Source organism: Danio rerio, chromosome 3, assembly GCF_049306965.1.
Source record: "Danio rerio strain Tuebingen ecotype United States chromosome 3, GRCz12tu, whole genome shotgun sequence".
Lineage (NCBI taxonomy): Eukaryota > Metazoa > Chordata > Actinopteri > Cypriniformes > Danionidae > Danio > Danio rerio.
Genome location: NC_133178.1, coordinates 20,129,978 through 20,148,265, shown reverse-complemented (window position 1 = coordinate 20,148,265; position 18,288 = coordinate 20,129,978). Strand labels below are relative to the sequence as shown.

Sequence of the window (18,288 nt, the reverse complement as noted above, 5' to 3'; positions counted from 1 at the left end):
GTTTTCCTACTATGGAAGTCAATGGTTACATGTTTCTGACATTTTTCAAAATACCTTCTATTGTGTTGAACAGAAGAAAGAAGGTCATAAAGGTTGGGAACCACTTGAGGGGGAGTAAATGGTGGGTAATTGTTTAATTTTGGGGTAATTTCTGCAAAATTGTTGCAAACAATTTATATGTGTTGAATTTAAACAAACAAATTAAACTTAGTAAAGCTTAATTTAATTTGTTTGTTTAAATTCAGCCCAAATAATATGTTTACAACCTCTTAACATAAAAAAATGTAGTAAATCCAATGGATCCACTTTAAATATTTTTTTTTCAGTGTACAGTATTCATTTAAACAAAAGTGTTATGCATGAGGGTTTGGGGAACCTGTCAGTAAACAACCATTAGTTAAGCATCTTATTTTATTTATTTATTAATTTTTGTTGGTTTGCTTGCAATGCGATTGTTGAAAATTTTAAAGCCTTTCATTATATGATCATAAGTGTGAAATAGTTCTGCCTATGGGCTTACAGCTGTCTGAGAGCAGAGCTGGCAGTACTCCCAGACCTCAGTCCTTTCGAGCGGTTATCATCCAGTAAACATCCAAACGACAAGAGGACAGGACTTGAATTTTATTTGCCCATGCAATGCGACTGTTTGGATGGAACCAACTGAATCTCTCACAATGTCAAACCAAACACCTTTTGTGTTGTTTGTTTCCTCCCATGTACAGGCTTTCTTGGAACTTACAAAGGGATATATAAATGAGTTATCACATAATGAACCCTGATAAGAGATGCTAGCAAATATTTCGCGTCTCCCTGCTATATCAGATTAGTGTCACACTGATTTTCATTAGGCTCAATTCAAAATGACACAAATGTTGCCATGGTATTCGAAATGTAAGCTTCACCCGGTGCATGGAAATGTGCTCTTTCAAGGGTGCTGGCAAAGAGAGAGCACTCTACACCTTCATGTGCGATATCGTTCACAGCCAAAACACATAAACGAGAGTGCGTAAAATAACTGACAAGTGTGTGAGAGTGGCCTGCCCACATTACTCCTCTACCCTGCCATTAATATCATCTTCATGCAATTCATGAATTATATCGCTGGAGGTTTAGCATATTTTTAACACGTCCTCACACAAATCTGATGCTGGCATCACTGGGTAAATGAGGGATTTGGAGCTACTGTCTAATTGCTAGACAGAGCAAGTGTTGCATGGTAATGTTGCCATCTAGTGAGAGAATGGTATAAAAAAGTGCAAGGAAAAGGAGCTGATGCTCAAAGACAAGACCGCTTCTTTCCCTTCTGAAGTCTACTTTTCACTTTGTATTTTACTTTCAGTCAATAACTTTACTTTCTTGTCTTTTCTAGCTACTGAAAGAGGAAATACTTCTGTGTGACCTTCAGTCTTACTTTTCTAGCTGCTATTTTATCATTGAATAAAGCTCAACACTTTGCATAGGGCTATCAAGGCCATATGACATGCTTGAGCTCTTAGCTAGACAATACTACCCTTGAAAAAGCTAAAAAGTGAAATAAAAAAAGCAGTGTGCTCAAATGATCACTGGCTTTTGACGATATGAATGACTTAAATGGGATCAATTATGCAAAAATCACTTTTATAAGAGATTTAAATACAGTTTTGTGGCAATTTTGTGTGAATATATCCAGCTTCTAATGGTAAAAATGAACTAATTCAGTTTTTTATAATCACACTTTAAAAAAACTGTCCGCAGAATAAAAATTGATTGATATTCTCCCTTTGTACATGTCATCAGAAGCTGAAAACTTCGCCCATTATAGTCTTGAAGTTACATAAAGATTCCCACTGCACCAGTCTTCATTCATTCATTCATTAATTCATTCATTTTCCTTCGGCTTAGTCTCTATTTCAGTGGTCGTCACAGCAGAATTATAACTAATATTCCAGCATATGTTTTTAAAGCAGCGGCAACTCAGTATTGGGAAACACCCATACACACTCATACACTATGGACAATTTAGTTTATTCAAATCACCAAAAGCAATTTGGACTGTGGGGGAAACCAGATCATCGGAAGGAAACCCACGTGAACACGGACAGATCATGTATTTAATTGTCATGAAATAATTAAAACTAATTTTCATAATTTTTGTATGTTTACGCATGAAACATCTATTTTGTGCGTTATTTTTAATCTTAGCAATAAAAAAAAAATCATGCTTTGGCTGTCCCTATACATTCTGATCAACTTTGTGACATTGGTTGTAAAAAGATATAAGAATCTATTTATCAGTGATAGATAAAGCAAGTGATTTGCTCCAAGTGATGTCACGTCCTCTGGCAGGAAACTCTATAAGGCATTGAGGAATGTCATATATTTATCTCTCATTAATTTGTACAATATGTTCAGGATACACCAGTAGTTGAGTCCCTTAGCCCACCGTATGCTGGTTAATGATTTGTCGACTCTTTTAGTCATGTCGTGTGTATTTATATACTGTAGCTCATTTATTGTGTATTTCCATACACCCAAAGCGCTTCACAATCATGATCTGAATCACACTGAACTGAGCTAAACTGAACTGAACTGAACTTAAACACTAATACCTGAACCACACTGTTCCAGTTACTATGACCATTTATGTGAAGCTGCTTTGACACAATCTACATTGTAAAAGCGCTATACAAATAAAGCTGAATTGAATTGAATTGAATGATGAGGGGGCAGGGGGGTACTCTCCACATCACCACCAGTGTGCATCATCCAAGTAACCGCAGCCACAGGACAGTGGTGCCAGTGCACTCACCACACACCAGCAGTTGGGGGAATGAAGAGACAATGATAGAGTCAATTCGGTGGATGGCGAAGACCTCTGTCTAATGCCCCCCCCCCCCCCCCCCCCCCCTTTCCTGAACCCAACCAATATTGTTTTCAAAAGCACTGATTGACCCGCCCACCCACTTCCCTAAACCCAACCTACCGTTTTAAAAAGCAATCTAGATAAAGAAAAGCCCTCGCCTGATTTTTACCATGTATTCAGATTTCACCAGTCTCACCCTGTTATTTACTTGTTTATTTAACTTTTTGGCTTCTGTTTCTGGAATTATATATATATATACACTACACACACACGGCTTTCTGACCTACCGAGTGCATCTGAGTCACCGAGAAATGCAGAGCTTTTTTTTCTCTTATACGACGTACGGTATCAAACATTCCACCGTCATTAAACACACTGTCTTTCTCCCCTGCGCCTGTGTTAGTTTTTCCTCTGTGAAAATCAACGCATGCCCAAATGGGAACTCACATTTTTATTCAAATCCTTTCCCTTTTTCCTCCCACTACACTCCCACCCAAACAGAGTTAGACACACCTACTTTCCTGACATTTTCCAAACTAGAGATGTGAAAACCCCCAGCTAAAACGGGGGTTTTTATGGCCCTTTAAAGTAAAAGAAAAAGGACGAGCTTTGCAGATTAAACTTAACAGAAAGTTCTTCAAAGGTACAGAGGCCCTTTTCACCCATAAGATCACTCAATGAGTAAATGCCTGTCATTCCATTGTCGACACTGGCCAAAATTAACTGGATGTTTATCAATAAATATCGTTAAAAAATTTCTGTGAAACAAAAAATTCACCATACAGTGAGCATACGGTGGCCATCCAGCATTAGTCTGAAGTTTAGCTGCCTGTGAATGTGTTATCCAAGGTCAGCTAGCAGTCAACAGACTAGAGCTATCAGCTGGATGGTCATGACACACAGCTTCACCCTAACTGGTAAGAGGCAGCCTGGAAGACAGGGCGTGAAAATGGATGTGTCATCGCCTTCGATTATGGAGACTTAGAGGTGTGTGCGGGGTGTAACCCAATCTATGTATGGGTCTTCAATTCACAAATGATGAATGACTCTCTTGAGTGAAGGACATGTCTATAGGTTAAGTGTGTGTGTTACAGGTGGCCTTGCTCGAGCTACTAGTTTGAATGTACATACTGTAAGTAGACTGATGTAAAAGTCCATCTATTAGCCCAATGATGAAACTAACAGCATGATCGAAAGTTAAATGTGTGTAAGCCTTTTTTAGCGCTTCTGAAAAGAATTCTGTTATTTAATCAAATTTATTTATAGTTGTTTTCAGCTCTGAATTTAATCTGACTTTAATTTTAAGTGACTGTCAAATTTAGACTGTATTTCTAATTGTACGAATGGATCACATTCTTCGTTTATGAGTTTTTGATTTCCTCATCCTAAAAGAGTAGTGACTTTAGTCATTTCCATACAACTTGCTAATATCAGTGATTAGATTATTAACAGATCTTCATGCTGTCGTGCCACACTTCTGTACTGTCAAATGCACCTTAAAAATCGACATAATCATGTCACAAACATAATGGAGGAGCAGACTCCTCTTAATCTACTGGATATAAAAGATTTCAGGAGAATTCAAAATGATTCAAAACTTAACATTTCATTTTTCCAGATGAAAGTGTATCATGCCAATTACAGAATCAAAGAATAAAAAGCCAATTAAAAAAATTACAACAACAGATATAAGGGAAATTGTGAAATATTACTATGACATTTATACCACTTTACCAAGGTAAAGTCTATATCGGATACACGGCTGGCCGGAAGTCAAATATGCATACAATATGGCAGCATTTTTTTTCGACACTGTATAACAATAATTAATATTTTTTCTTTACTGTGACGGTTGGGTTTAGGGTTGGGGTGGGTAAGGTATTAAAAAAAAATACAATTTATTGGTTAATTTGGTACAATTATTGTTTTTACATTACTGTGATGGTTGGGTTTAGGGTTAGGGAGGGGGTAGACGTTATTAAAATACAATAAATGGGAAATTTAATAAATAATCTAAATAATTCTCATTAACTTCTGGCCTCAACCATTTCCTATATAGCAACAACCCTTTACCAATCACACAGAGACATTTAAAATGATACCAAAGATGACGGTCATATATGCAGCATGACGCGTCAACATTTCTGTCTGTTAAGTTGTTAATATCAAATGAAAATAGGCCTTAGCCATCCTTACACTGACTTCAGCTTCAGCTTAGTCTTAAATTACAACTTAGTCTGTGTTTCCATCCAAATTGCGAAATAAACCTAAATTAAAAAAGCTAATAGTGGGATTCACATAATTTTTTTTTTATGTTGTTCCAACACAAATCAATTAAGTTAACTTTTTACAAATTGAAGTGGATTAAAAATAAAACTATTAAGTTGCCTATTAAGTCCCCCTCCCCCACCACACACACACACACAAACTCAATAGTTGATTCAGCTTATTTTAAATTAGTTTGAACAATTATTTTTGAGTGTATGAGCAAATCTGAAATACTGCAAAAAACTTTTGGAATTAATGAATTCCAACATTAAAACATGAACTGTTACAACAAAATCACATGCCTTCTTTGATGTGTGTGCTGGAATTTATTCTGTAAAATGTTTATTCTTCTCATTTGTGTGCATAAGTTTTTAGGCACATTTTGGCAAGCCTAACCCTAACCCATTAATCATTTTTTATGCAATATAATTGAATAAATAGGTAGATGTAAACATGACTGATGCCTATTTACAAACAAGTTTCTCTCTAATATCTTTTGTCCTTTTCACCGTCCTTTGAATGAAATGGTCTAAAATGGACTAAAATCCAAGAGCTGCATTCACTTTGTTCTTTAAAAATGAGTAATGAGTCAGAAAACTCGCTAAATGGAGCAGAAATGTATGCCTCCTTTAGGGCTGAAATCACACAACTTCAGATAAGTTTTCACCTAATCAAAAATTTGACAGTTTCAGTCTTATTAGATTTGTCATTAATAATGCAGAGAGATGATCAACATTGTAGGCCAATACCACGGCTGTCATTTGAAGACTTGGCTAGAGGTATGCCTCTTCCAATGGGCTATCCATCCATCCATCCATCCGTCTGTCTGTCTGTTTCTGTCTGCCTCTATTGGTCTGTCTGTCTGTCTTCATTTCTGTCTATACATCTGTCTATCTGTCTGTCCGTTCGTCTGTCCGTCCGTTATCTATCTATCATGATATGCTCTTTGTTATAAACTGATCCATTTGATTTGAGTACTGTGACTTATGCTTGCAGAGAAATTCTGCTAAAAGAACAAGCACCGGTGTAAAATCCCAGAGGTCTGAGTAAATGTAATTCCTCCATTGGAATCCAACCTAAAATGATATACCCTTCTACACTTTTTACACAACAAAGACCTTGTGCTGGTGGGGTGACCAAATGTAATCTTCAAATGCAGGAGGGGTGGCCTGATTAGATTTAGTACCTGGCTTCAGACGCGCTGCAGACTCTCAGAAAACGATTTACAGATGGCCACAGGTTGAGGATGGACAATGAATATAAACCCAACCCTGTCCTGGGGAGAGACTGAACCAAATGAACATAAATCTGAGAGCCGGCTTAAACCGCAGACTGAGGTTGTAAGATAAGACGCCATCAACCCACTGAGACAAGAATATTGAACTGGATTCTTAATACCGGTCTGACCTTAGCAAAACACAGACAGAATTTTTTTTTTTTTTACAACAGCTAAATATACTTTGAGTCATTGCTATCATTTGTGTTGGTTCTATTTCCAATGACATATATTTGCTTGAATTTCACAGGAAGGTAGATTTTGGTAATACGATTTTCTTTTGTAGCCTGAAGCACGCCAATGGTTTTTTAAATATTCCAAATTATTTTGTGGTTAGTCAATGGTCTAGTTCACATTTTTGTTTATTCACAATAGCCTGTCTTTGTACTTTAATATGGGGTCTTTAATATAAAGTTGTTCATATTTGGGAACCCTTGGCATCTAACTGTTTAAAATCCTCTGGTTAAGGTTATACACGATCACCCCAGATCAAAGTATACACTGGAGGATTTTATCTTGCATATTCCAGCCAAAAGTTTCACATTTCTGAATACTTAAGAGAAGTGGGTCAACCATGCTAACCAACTTTTAACCCTTTCAGACCTGAAATGTGTTCAGGTTCAGGAAAACGTAGCATACATTTTCCCTGTTCTTCCTAAATGAATTTTCCAACAAATTTCAAAACATAGTAGTTTTAATAACTCATTTCTAATAACTGAATTATTTTATCTTTGCCATGATGACAGTAAATAATATTTCACTAGATTTTTTTTAAAACACTTCTACAGCTTAATGTGACATTTAAAGAGTTAACTGTTAAGTAGGTTATATAGACAGGTTAGGGTAATTAGGCAATTTACTGTATGACAATGGTTTGTTCTATAGACTATGAAAAAATATATAGCTTAAAAGGGCTAATTAATTTGACCTTAAAATGTTATATATATATATATATATATATATATATATATATATATATATATATATATATATATATATATGTGTGGAAATTAAAAAAAAATTATTAATTAATAAAATTATATATATATATATATATATATATATATATATATATATATATATATATATATATATATATATACATACTCATACATACACACACATATATATATATATATATATATATATATATATATATATATATATATATATATATATATATATATATATACATATATATATATATATTTTTTTTTTTGCTCCTCTTAACTTTTATTACAGTTGTTCCTCAGTCGCTTAGGTCCATTTCTCAGATCAGAATTGAAATACTCAAACTACCTGTTCAATCTTTAGATCATTGTCACTTGTGCACATAAAAAAGCCGTTTCTAATTCCTTTGAACAACTTGCAAATGCTTTTGTACATCCATGCAAGTGATTATGTGCAATTCTCTGCTCTTTCCTACATTATCAATTGCTTATGTCATGTCGATCAAAATTTTTTATTTTGGTCTGTTGAATAGTCTCATCGCCCACAACATTTAATTGTTTGTTCATGGCATAAGTCTTTACATGCAAAATGGCATAATATTTTGTCATAATAATTTTTCTATACATTTCCATTAGACTTTTTTTTCTAAATCTGTCTAAAATTAGTACATTTCTCACAGGTGAATCTTGACTTTTTCTAACAAAGGTGGATACAAATGAGTTATTGTCCTATTTTCACATTTCTTCTTCTGGTTCGTTTTTTCTTTTTTCAATGCAGTGCTGACTTTTCGTTTCTGTTTCACAATGACATCATTTGTCAAAAAAATTACAGTACAAACAGCCAAAAAAAAAAAAAAATGTAGCCTTAGTTTACATCAGACCAGCCCTCTAATACTGACAACATGACGAAGTAATTTGACTGTCTTATCCGTACACAATGACACAACAACTTGTCATTCTGATGGCAAATCTGGTAAATTTAATAATCACTACTTACTTTTTTTATTTGCCTTTTACAAACTGTGCCAACTTTTTCTGATTTGGGGTTGTATATATTTCCTCACAATCATAAACACTTTGGGCCCAATCATACACCCGGTGCAGTGTGGCGCAAGGCGTGACGCAGTAGTCTTTTGGTAGTTTCAGCTTGGCGCAAGAGTCGTTTTGAGGCGTTGCACTACGCTGTTTAAATAGCAAATGCATTAGCGCTCATTTGTGCGCCCATAGGCGTTCTGGTCTAAAAAGGAAGGCATTCTGAGGCGGACCGCTGGCACGTTGCTATTTTGAGAAACTATAATAGATTTTTCATTAGACCAAAACTAACCCGGTCTAAACTCCGCCGCAGAGTTGCGCCTCGCTTACGCACTGCTTAATACGCACAAGAGAGCAATAGGCAAATATCTTTACATATGAAAAAATGTAAATATTAAGGATATATATTAGGGATGGGAAGATTAATCGATATGTATCGATACGCGGTCATGCGCGTGCACGATGCGAGTGCATCGGTTGAGCAGCAGAGGATGAATGAAATTTTGGAAGCAAATCGAGATGCATCGTTTTTTCCAAGATACAGCTTATATTTTTAATATAGAATGTATTTTTTATTTATTAACAAGAGTTGTCAACCTGTTTTTGGCGCATAATTTAATCGACCTACATAAAGTAAGCCTTAGCAACGGATTTGCGGATGTGTACACTTACACTACAACTCAGTGTATCAGGTGTACGGATGAAGCTAGTGGTGTGCCCTCAGAAAGCGCGAGAAGCAAAACAAACATTTTATTCCTCACTGAGTTTTAAATTTAAAGTATGGCAACATTATGGATTTAAGGATGGACAACATGACAGGACAGATGCAATTTGCAAAATGTGCCGCACATCTGTAAAATACGCGGGCAGTACGACTAATCTGAAATCTCACTTGAAGCGGCGCCACGATGTTGTTGTGGAAGCATCTTCCAGTGTTCCTGCATCCCCGGCTTTCGCACTGCTTCAACTGTAGCTACCAGCTCCAAAAGTGGTGAGAAAAGCATTGCAAGTTTTTTTTTCCATGTGCAACAGTTTTGTGCGCTCTATGCCAATAACGGATGTTATTGCATTGTTCATCTGCAAAGATATTCAGCCTAGTGTCACGGAGAACGAAGGTTTTAAACCTCCTTCTGTTAATTTTTATTTAATTATAATAATAATAATAATATTAATTATAATAATGATAAAAATAATGGGTGTCACGGTGGCACAGTGGGTAGTTTGACCACCTCACAGCAAGAAGATTGCTGGTTTGTTATATTTTTATTAGCCTGTTGTTTACAGTGACAGTGATGTTTCAAAGCAGCATAACACTGCTAGTTCACGACCTTAAGTTTTGAATATTTAGTGGCAAAATATATCTTTGTAAAACTTGTTTTTATAGTTGAAAAGTTAAATCACAATTCTTGTTGTGCAATGCTAAACCTTTATGTTGAAAGAGTGCAAATATATATATATTAATATATATTGCACTTATACATTCTGTTTATCTTGAAAATACTTAAATAATATGTGCTATAGGTTCTAAAATGGCCCTCTACTGTAAACTGACACTCTGGCTCTGAGAGAAAAGCCAGTTTGTAAAAAAAGTCTTGGTTTTGCTTGGTTAATAAATAATCAAACTCATTCAATGGCACAGCATCCTCTTTCACATAATCTCATAAACTTGATCTAATTAGTTAGTGCTGAATTATCGCATTGTATCGTGATATGGGTATGAATCGTATCGTGTTGCATCGCAATATGTCACAAATGTATCGCTAGTATATCTGATCGTATTCTTTGTATCGAGATGCGTATCGGATCGGCATTATAGCTTAGATGCCCAACCCTAATATATATAGGATATAATAAGAATAGATAAAGGATATAAATATAAAGGATTAAAATATTACAAAACATATTATTTTCTAGCCTACATAAAAATGAAAAACCACTGCTTTTATGTCTTCTTTATCTCAGGAGGCTTTTTCAGTTCATTCATAACAATTTGCTTTTGTATAATGTTATTATTATTAGCAGTATTATTTATTATATGCATATTTATATTTGTTTTATTAAAAAAAGCTTAGATTTGCCCACCTGTCAGGTTTTAGACCATATGGGGCACAGCATGTGTTTTAGGATATAACTCAGGTTTTTGAACACATTTTGCTATTATTATTCATTTGCTGGAAATTAGAACTGAATTTAGAAATAGTTTTGAAACGAATATTTGCGCTTAACAAACAAAAGTATTTATTTATAGACTAATTGATGTCTGTGCGTAAAAGTTTCCCTATCCAAGAGCGAAAGTGAAAGTGATCCATAATCTCTCATTCTCACGCAGTAGATGCTCTGTTTAACAGTTTTCTGTTAAAAAACTGTTAACTGTTAGCTTGTGAAATGCTCATTTTTTCCACGTAGACTTACTTTGCGTCCTGTAAATAGCGAATGCACTCTTGGCGCGACACAGTTGACTCTTAAAGGGAATGGGAGATGAGACTCTAATTGGTTTATTCTTAAAACACACCTATAACTCATTAAGAAAATAAACTCAACTCTTTTAGACCATGCGCCGAAGCGCAAAGGCAGATTTCCCGTCCTTAAATTAGCAAAAACGCGTCCTGACACACCCTGAAAGCATTTGCGCCCTGCGTTTTGCGCATGGACCGTCAAAATAGAGCCCTTTAAGTATATAAAAACAAACAAGACTTTTTTGTAAATTACCAAATTGTACTCCTTAACCAGCACTGCATCTGTCATTTTAGTTCAGGATTACCTGTTAAACAAACCAATTTTATGTCTTTTCCATCCATTTCAAACAGAAAGGCTTTACAAAATTATAGGTTGCTCCCTCTACATCGAGTCCTCCAAGTATCTTTCTGTCAAAAGCCTTGTCATAAACAGAAGATATAGCTAATTTCCCCCTAAAAATGTAACCTGATATCAACCATATGCTGATTAATCCTAGATTCATACCATGACCTCAATAGAAAGTCACAGAAGCTCAGTCTCAAACTGTGTGTCCATTGTTGGAGTCGGCCAAGTTGTCGCAATATTCGCTTCCACACTTTGTCAGTCATTTTGTGAGGGCTTGCTGGTGAAAGGGATGAAGAGGCATAGCCACTGGCCACATCCTTTAGAATAGCACTCTTATGTTTACTTGAATGCATGTGCTTGTTTGTATCGTCACAAAATGCTTTGGCTCCTCTCTGATTTCAATCGTCTGCAAAGATCTAATCATTCCTCGCCTTAACACTCAGTAGGTACTTAGCGAAATGTTGGATATCTGACACGTCTTAATCCCTTTCAGATGAAGGCCAGCTCAGAGGAATACATGAGAGCCTTTTCAATAAAGGGACTGAATCAAGTCAGACCCTCAAGCTTAGTCCCTCAGGCAGGTGAAACCCCAGAGGGAGGACTGCTGGTTTTTGATAAGGAAATCCAATCTGTGCTGCAAAGAAGACGTTTAGCATGCGGAAAGAGTCTGAAAGAAGTGCCTGGTACTGTTTAGTTTTTCACTTAGCACCTGAAGAATCTGCAAACCTTTGCTATAACAATGTTAAGGAAAGATCAGGGCAGTAAATAAAAGAAGGCAGGGTGAAAGCTGAGCAATCTACCTGAAGACGTCACATGTTCCCGTGCTAAATATAAGAACGATGTTTAAGCAAACTTGTTAATGTCTCTCCATAAAACACCTAGGTCAAGTGAAACCTGATCAAGAGAGAGCTGTTGAAGACGAACAAAGGAAAAACATCATGAAACCATTGTTCAGTTTGATCCTGACAGACATACTGTCTATCTTGTTTTTACGTGACGTGTTTTGTGAATTTTTAGGAACCGTTTTTTTTCTCTTCATCAGCCTCTCTTCTGCCATTCTGTGGCCACATGCTGGATCTCTGTCTGTAGTCTCCATCCCAGATGAACCCCTGCCGACATTGGACTCTTCCCTGGCATCCACACCGGACCCACTGCATGTTTCTTTGGCTTTTGGAGTATCGGTGGCCCGGGCTGGTGTCTGCCTGGGTGAGGTGCATCTCAACCCAGTAATTACCCTGGCATTGGTTGCAGGCTTGAGGGTGAGCCCTTGGAGGGGAGTCCTGTTGGTTGGAGCCCAGCTGCTTGCTGCTCTCAGTGCCTGTGCTATCCTTTTAGTCATTGCACCAACTACCCAAAGTAGCAACCATGGGGATTAATGAGGTGAGATGTTTGTGATCCTAGAGTTTATCCATGACTTGGATATCTATGCTCTGGTTTTACTAATATACAGTTAAATTCATAATGATTGTAAATTGTTTTCTTTTTCAAATATTTCCCAAATGATGTTTAACAGAGCAAAGATTTTTCACAGTATTTCCTACAATATTTTTTTCTGAAGAAAGTCTTTTTTGTTCTTGTTTTAGTTCAGCTGGAATAAAAACAGTTTTTAAAACCATTTTATGGTTATTAATATTAGCCCACTTAAGCCATTTTTTAAAACTGTTTATAGAACCATTGTTAGACAATGACTTACCCTAATTAAATGCCTAATTACCCTAACTTGCCTGATAAACCTAATTAACCTAGTTAAGCCTTCAACCCATTTGTGCCCAAATTTTTTTAACAAAAAGTTAAGTTTCATGCAAATTTTATTGTTAGTGTCCTATATGAACATGTTTTCCATTTATTTTCTCCAGGTTTTTGTATATATATAAATTTGACAAGAGTTTTCATACAATTTGGGTTTCAGTGACCAGATACTTTGTATGTGGACGAACAGCCAAACCATGTAGAAAAACAGCGATTAGGACAATGTCCATGTCTGTGTGGACAGCAGTGCTTTAGGTTGAGGTTGTTGCTTTTTAGCAGCAGGATTTCATTATTCTCTGAGTTATTTTAAATGTTTGTGGGTGAGGGACCAGTAGGAGAAGTTCATCTTACTCTGATGGTTTTGCTGTGTATCAAATTGCATGTAAAAAAGCCTCGACTTTTAGAGACTAAATTAAGGCAAGTTTATTTATATAGCACGTTTCATACACAGTGGCAATTCAAAGTGCTTTACATGAACAGAAATAAAAAAAAGACAAGTATAAAAAAAGCTATTAGTTAAAGGATTATTTTTAATTGGGGTATTATGAAAGCAAAAAAAAAAAAAAAAAAACATTAAACAAGGCCAATAACCTTGATGTATTAACACATTATTCCCTAATTTGCCATTTTTTATGTACTTACAAAGTACTGTATTTGCCCACTGGAAACTATAATTGCCGCTTGAACATTTAACAAAGTATAATCGCAAAACTTGTTTTGTTTGGATGAATCTAGAGATCTTCATGATTATGTTGACATATATTTGTAAATAAGAAGTATTTAAATTAACATGAAAAATGTCTTTATTTGGGAGGGTTTGCTTCAATTTTGCATCCTGGAATTAGAGGTAGGAAGTTAAAAGCAGGAAGTCAATTAATTCCTTTTATTCTTTCTTAAAATCTTTTGTTTGGTTGTTTGCTAGCATGTCATCAAAAAAAATTAAACATTGATAGCACATGTAGAAAATTACTTAGAAAATAAAAACGGCAACTGAACTTCGGCATCTAAAGTTGCCCATGGGCTTAAATGTCATTTTAAGCTAAATACTAGTATCTTGAAAAATATCTAGTAAAAAAATATGTACTGTCATCATGGCAAATATAAAATAAATCAGTTATTAGAACTGTTATGTTTAAAAATGTGTTGAAAAAATAACCCCCACCCCCACAACTTGGGGGTATACAGGAGGTCTAATCATTCAGGAGGCATCATAATGCTGACTTTATCTGTATGTGTTCTAGATACAATCTGTTTTTTGATCTTTGTTTCTCTTTCTATGTTTAAGCACATCACATTAGAGAAAAATTAAACATAGTTCTTTTAGCAAATAACAGTAGCTCCAAATGTGCATTAACTGTTTCCAAACAGTGAGATGAAGAGTACAAAACTTCCTGACAAACTGATACCAAATATCCCAAAAAAATTAAGTTTTTAGCAACTGACCAAGACACTAATCCCTCATGCGAGATGAAAATCATTTTGGTGGTGGACTTCAGCTCAGACATGTTTTAAAATGAATGAAACAACATTTCAGATGATGTATGATAATACTGGTGTTATCCAATCACTTTTGGGGCAAAGTAATTTTGTCTGTCAAGTATAGGCACTCAATCTAATCCATCAAGTAATTCATTTAAAAATTGTGTTTCCATTTTAGTTTACGCACATCTTCTCTTTCTTCTGGGTAGAGAAAAAAAATAAAAATAATATATATATATATATATATATATATATATATATATATATATATATATATATATATATATATATATATATATATGTTTATAACTATTATGCACATTTTACAATAGATATGCAATTCTAAAAAATTGCATTAAAATTGGTTGATGGAGGTAAAGCTAATGAAATGTAGTAGGCTATACGAAAAAAAAAACAAAGAGCTGGTATCTGGAGATAATAGTGCAAGTACACTGTAGAAAAATCAGTAAATTAGCAGTTTTCCATATTTTATGATTCTTTTTTTTTTCCTTCAATTTTTTATGCTTTTGAATTGCAGTATGCGACCTTGATCTTTCTTTCAACAACATTTAACTTTTAGAAGTTTGAAAAAGTGACTTTTATTTTAAAAAATCTAATCGTTTAAAGTTATATGTCTAGGTTAGTGTACTATGTTACGGTACGTAACATTATATTATTTCAAACTACAAAAATGTCAATTAAAAAGACACTTTGTTAAACTGTAGAGCTGAATTTTCAACATCAAAACTGGACAGAGCCGAGATAAAGCTCCCGTAATTCAATTTACAACCATAAATACAGGGGAAACACTAAATATTGAAACTGATAAATAACTGATAAGGATTTTTTTTACAGTGTACATAGGCAAAATATACTTTAAATGTAGCAAGAGTGAGATATGACAACACAATCTCACGGCAATTCATAACTTTTTGATTTAGTGGCTAATTCGTATGAATTCGTACGATCTAATTCGTACAATTTAGTACGACTTGCTGATCCCCCAATGACGGTTGGGTTTAGGGGTGGGGTTAGGTGCCACGCCTTCTTTTAAAAATCGTACAATTTCGTATGACTGAACTCTGTCTTACTTACGTTTTCTGGATATGACTGATTACCTATATATTTATCTACAGTTAATGATATTAAGTGAATATAATCTACTATTCTGCTGCTGGAAGGGCATCTGCTGCATAAAACATTTGCTGGATAAGTTGGCGGTTCATTCCGCTGTGGCAAACCCTGATAAATAAAAGGACTAAGCTGAAAAGAAAATGATATCAATGGTAGTCTACTATTCTAGCCATGGCCCTGAACATTCTCTTTGATAATGACTGTATGATGTTTGTGTTTTAGATTGTGTAATTTCTGTATCCTCTGATATGCATTCTTCAACTTCTAATTTCTGTGCTCTTCTGATCTGTTGTTTGGATCTTCAGATCTCTGTTTTCTGTGATATTGATCTCCTCATCTCTGTGTTCTGTTATCAGTATCCAGTGTAGCCAAATTTGTGAGGGTCAAAGCTCAATGTAGTTTAATGAATTGCGACTTGATTTGTTTTCTTGAGACCTGTGAAAATCTCATTTAAAAAGGCACCATTAAGATTTATCTAAAACATTCTTAGGTCTTTAGTTAATACGTTTACTCAATAAAACCCAAGGCTTCATTTCACCATTATTATGTTAACTCTGGGTAATTGCCAAGCTTTTAAGCCATTCTAATTTTTCCCACAATCTAATTTAATGATTTCTTGCGAGTCATTTTTAATTTCATTGTGACATGCAAAAGTAATTCTCTAATTAGCTAATTCAGATTCTAATTTTGATTAACAGCTGGTGGTTGTCATTTAACAAAATACCAAATGTAGTAAGTGTAGATAGCCTATATATACAGATATGCTGTACCTTTCCTGTTCAGCATGATAAAACATTAAAGTGCATCCGTAAAAGTGGAATGCTGCTTTTTCTTCTGTAATCCCCTTATGTTTCAAAAACCATGAGATGCGAAGACATTTTAATAGAAAGACTGAACAGTCGAACGGGTTGGGGAGAAAAAGTACATCTTTGAAAATCTGAAATGGGGAAAGAAGTCTAGCGAAGAAACAGCTCTGTAAATCACAGAGGACAAGGAAATGGTAGGAGAGTGTCAAAATAAGAGGCAGAAAGTTTGAGGGCAAAATGGGAAAATTGGGCCCTGGTGTGTTTATGTGTTTCACAAAAAGTTAAGCAAAAAATTAGGGGGGTTGGGTGGATGGATGGAGTGTCGGACGGACGGATGGATATGTAAATTATGGATGGATTGAAGGACAGATAGACAGACGGATGGATGAATGACATGGATGGATGGATGAATGACAAATGGATGAATGGATGGATGGATGGATGGATGGGTGTGTAACAGCCCGGTTGGAGAAATAAAGGATTAAACTCATGCACTGATGTTGCACTGTCCTCCTTTGTGCCTTTATTGTTGCGATTGCCGTCCTTAAAGACTGTTCAGCACCGTAAAAGCTAAGAACAGATGAATAAACACAAATAGAAAAGATGTAATGAATAAAAATTCACATAATAAGACAAAACAAACTTAGCAACAATATTATAAAGTTACTGCAAATATATGACTAGTTTTGTGATAAAATAGCTATTCTAATTATTAGCAAGCAAACAGATACATAAACATTCAGCAATGGGGTATATGCCGAAGCATGCTTATAGGACGTTTAATTTGCCATTAACCTGGGTTAAGCGCTTCCGGCGAATTGAATGCCAATGCAAAATCCGGTGCGTTTAAGGTCTGTTTTCTTTAAAAATCAGCGATCTCCACTTGCTAAGTGATATCCGATTTAAAGTGGGTCTCAGATTGTACAAGAAGCACTGCATTAAATTACATTTCCCCTGCCATATCTTTATTATATGAGCATTTATTTTACCCCAGTATATTCAATAGAGCTTCTGCGTTAGCCTGCCGATTGTGACTGGCGCGTGCAAGTAAACGGCTTTTTGTCTCGTTTTACGCTTGAGCAACTAAATAAATTCTAACGTTTATTTAACTGAATGTATTTTAATGACATTACAACATCGATGCTGTATAAGGAACTGTATAAAATGAGAAACTGTATGAGTCCACAATAACAGGTCACCGGAAGTGTATCAGCATGGGAACAGCACTAGCTCGGCATATACCCTATATGTGTATAAATGTCCTCATCTACCTTGTTCTCCCTTCCAACCAGGTGTTCAAACAATGAAGATGAACAGAACAAAAAACAAACTCAAATATGCATTAAATACTCTTTAATCAGTCCTTAAATTTAACTTTAGCTCCGTGAATTTCTCCGTGCAAGCGATAGCTCTCTCCCTCGTGCTAGGCGCGCTTCTCCGATCTCCGTGCTTCCGTGATCTGTGCGCGCTCGCGCACCTGACCACTTCCGGCAAGCCGCGCGTCAAAATAAGGGCCTCTATAGGCTAAATAACTTATAAAATAAATAACAAAAACACAACTATTTTTAAAGAAATAGAGAAGTAATTAAAAGCAGGATAAATAATTAACACTGAAACCTAACTTAAATAACTTGGGGTTATTTACAGGGTGGATGAAAGGAAGTATGGATAGAAGAATAGATGGTTGGATGGATGGAGTGACGGACGGACAGATGGATATGTGGATGATGGATGGATGGATGGATGGATGGATGGATTACAAATGGATGGATGAAAATGGATGGAAGGATGAAAGGAAGGATGAATAGATGGATGAATAGATGCAAGGAAGGAAGGAAGGAAGGAAGGAAAGAGGGATGGATGGATGGAGACTTGGGAGTCCTCTTAGTAACCTAACGTTTTACTTATTAGGAGCTATTTTTAGCACTAAAACTTTTAAAAACTCTTAGT

General features: G+C 35.5%; 1 long non-coding RNA gene across 1 annotated transcript; it reads right to left on the bottom strand.

The window, feature by feature from the left end:
• Positions 1 to 16,394: 16,394 nt before the first annotated feature.
• Positions 16,395 to 17,784, bottom strand: LOC108182815 (uncharacterized). The gene is made up of 2 exons (XR_001797966.4): positions 17,610 to 17,784; positions 16,395 to 16,908 (listed from the first exon to the last, which is right to left on the bottom strand). It is a non-coding gene; the product is annotated as an uncharacterized lncRNA (long non-coding RNA).
• Between the last annotated feature and the right edge of the window lie 504 nt (positions 17,785 to 18,288).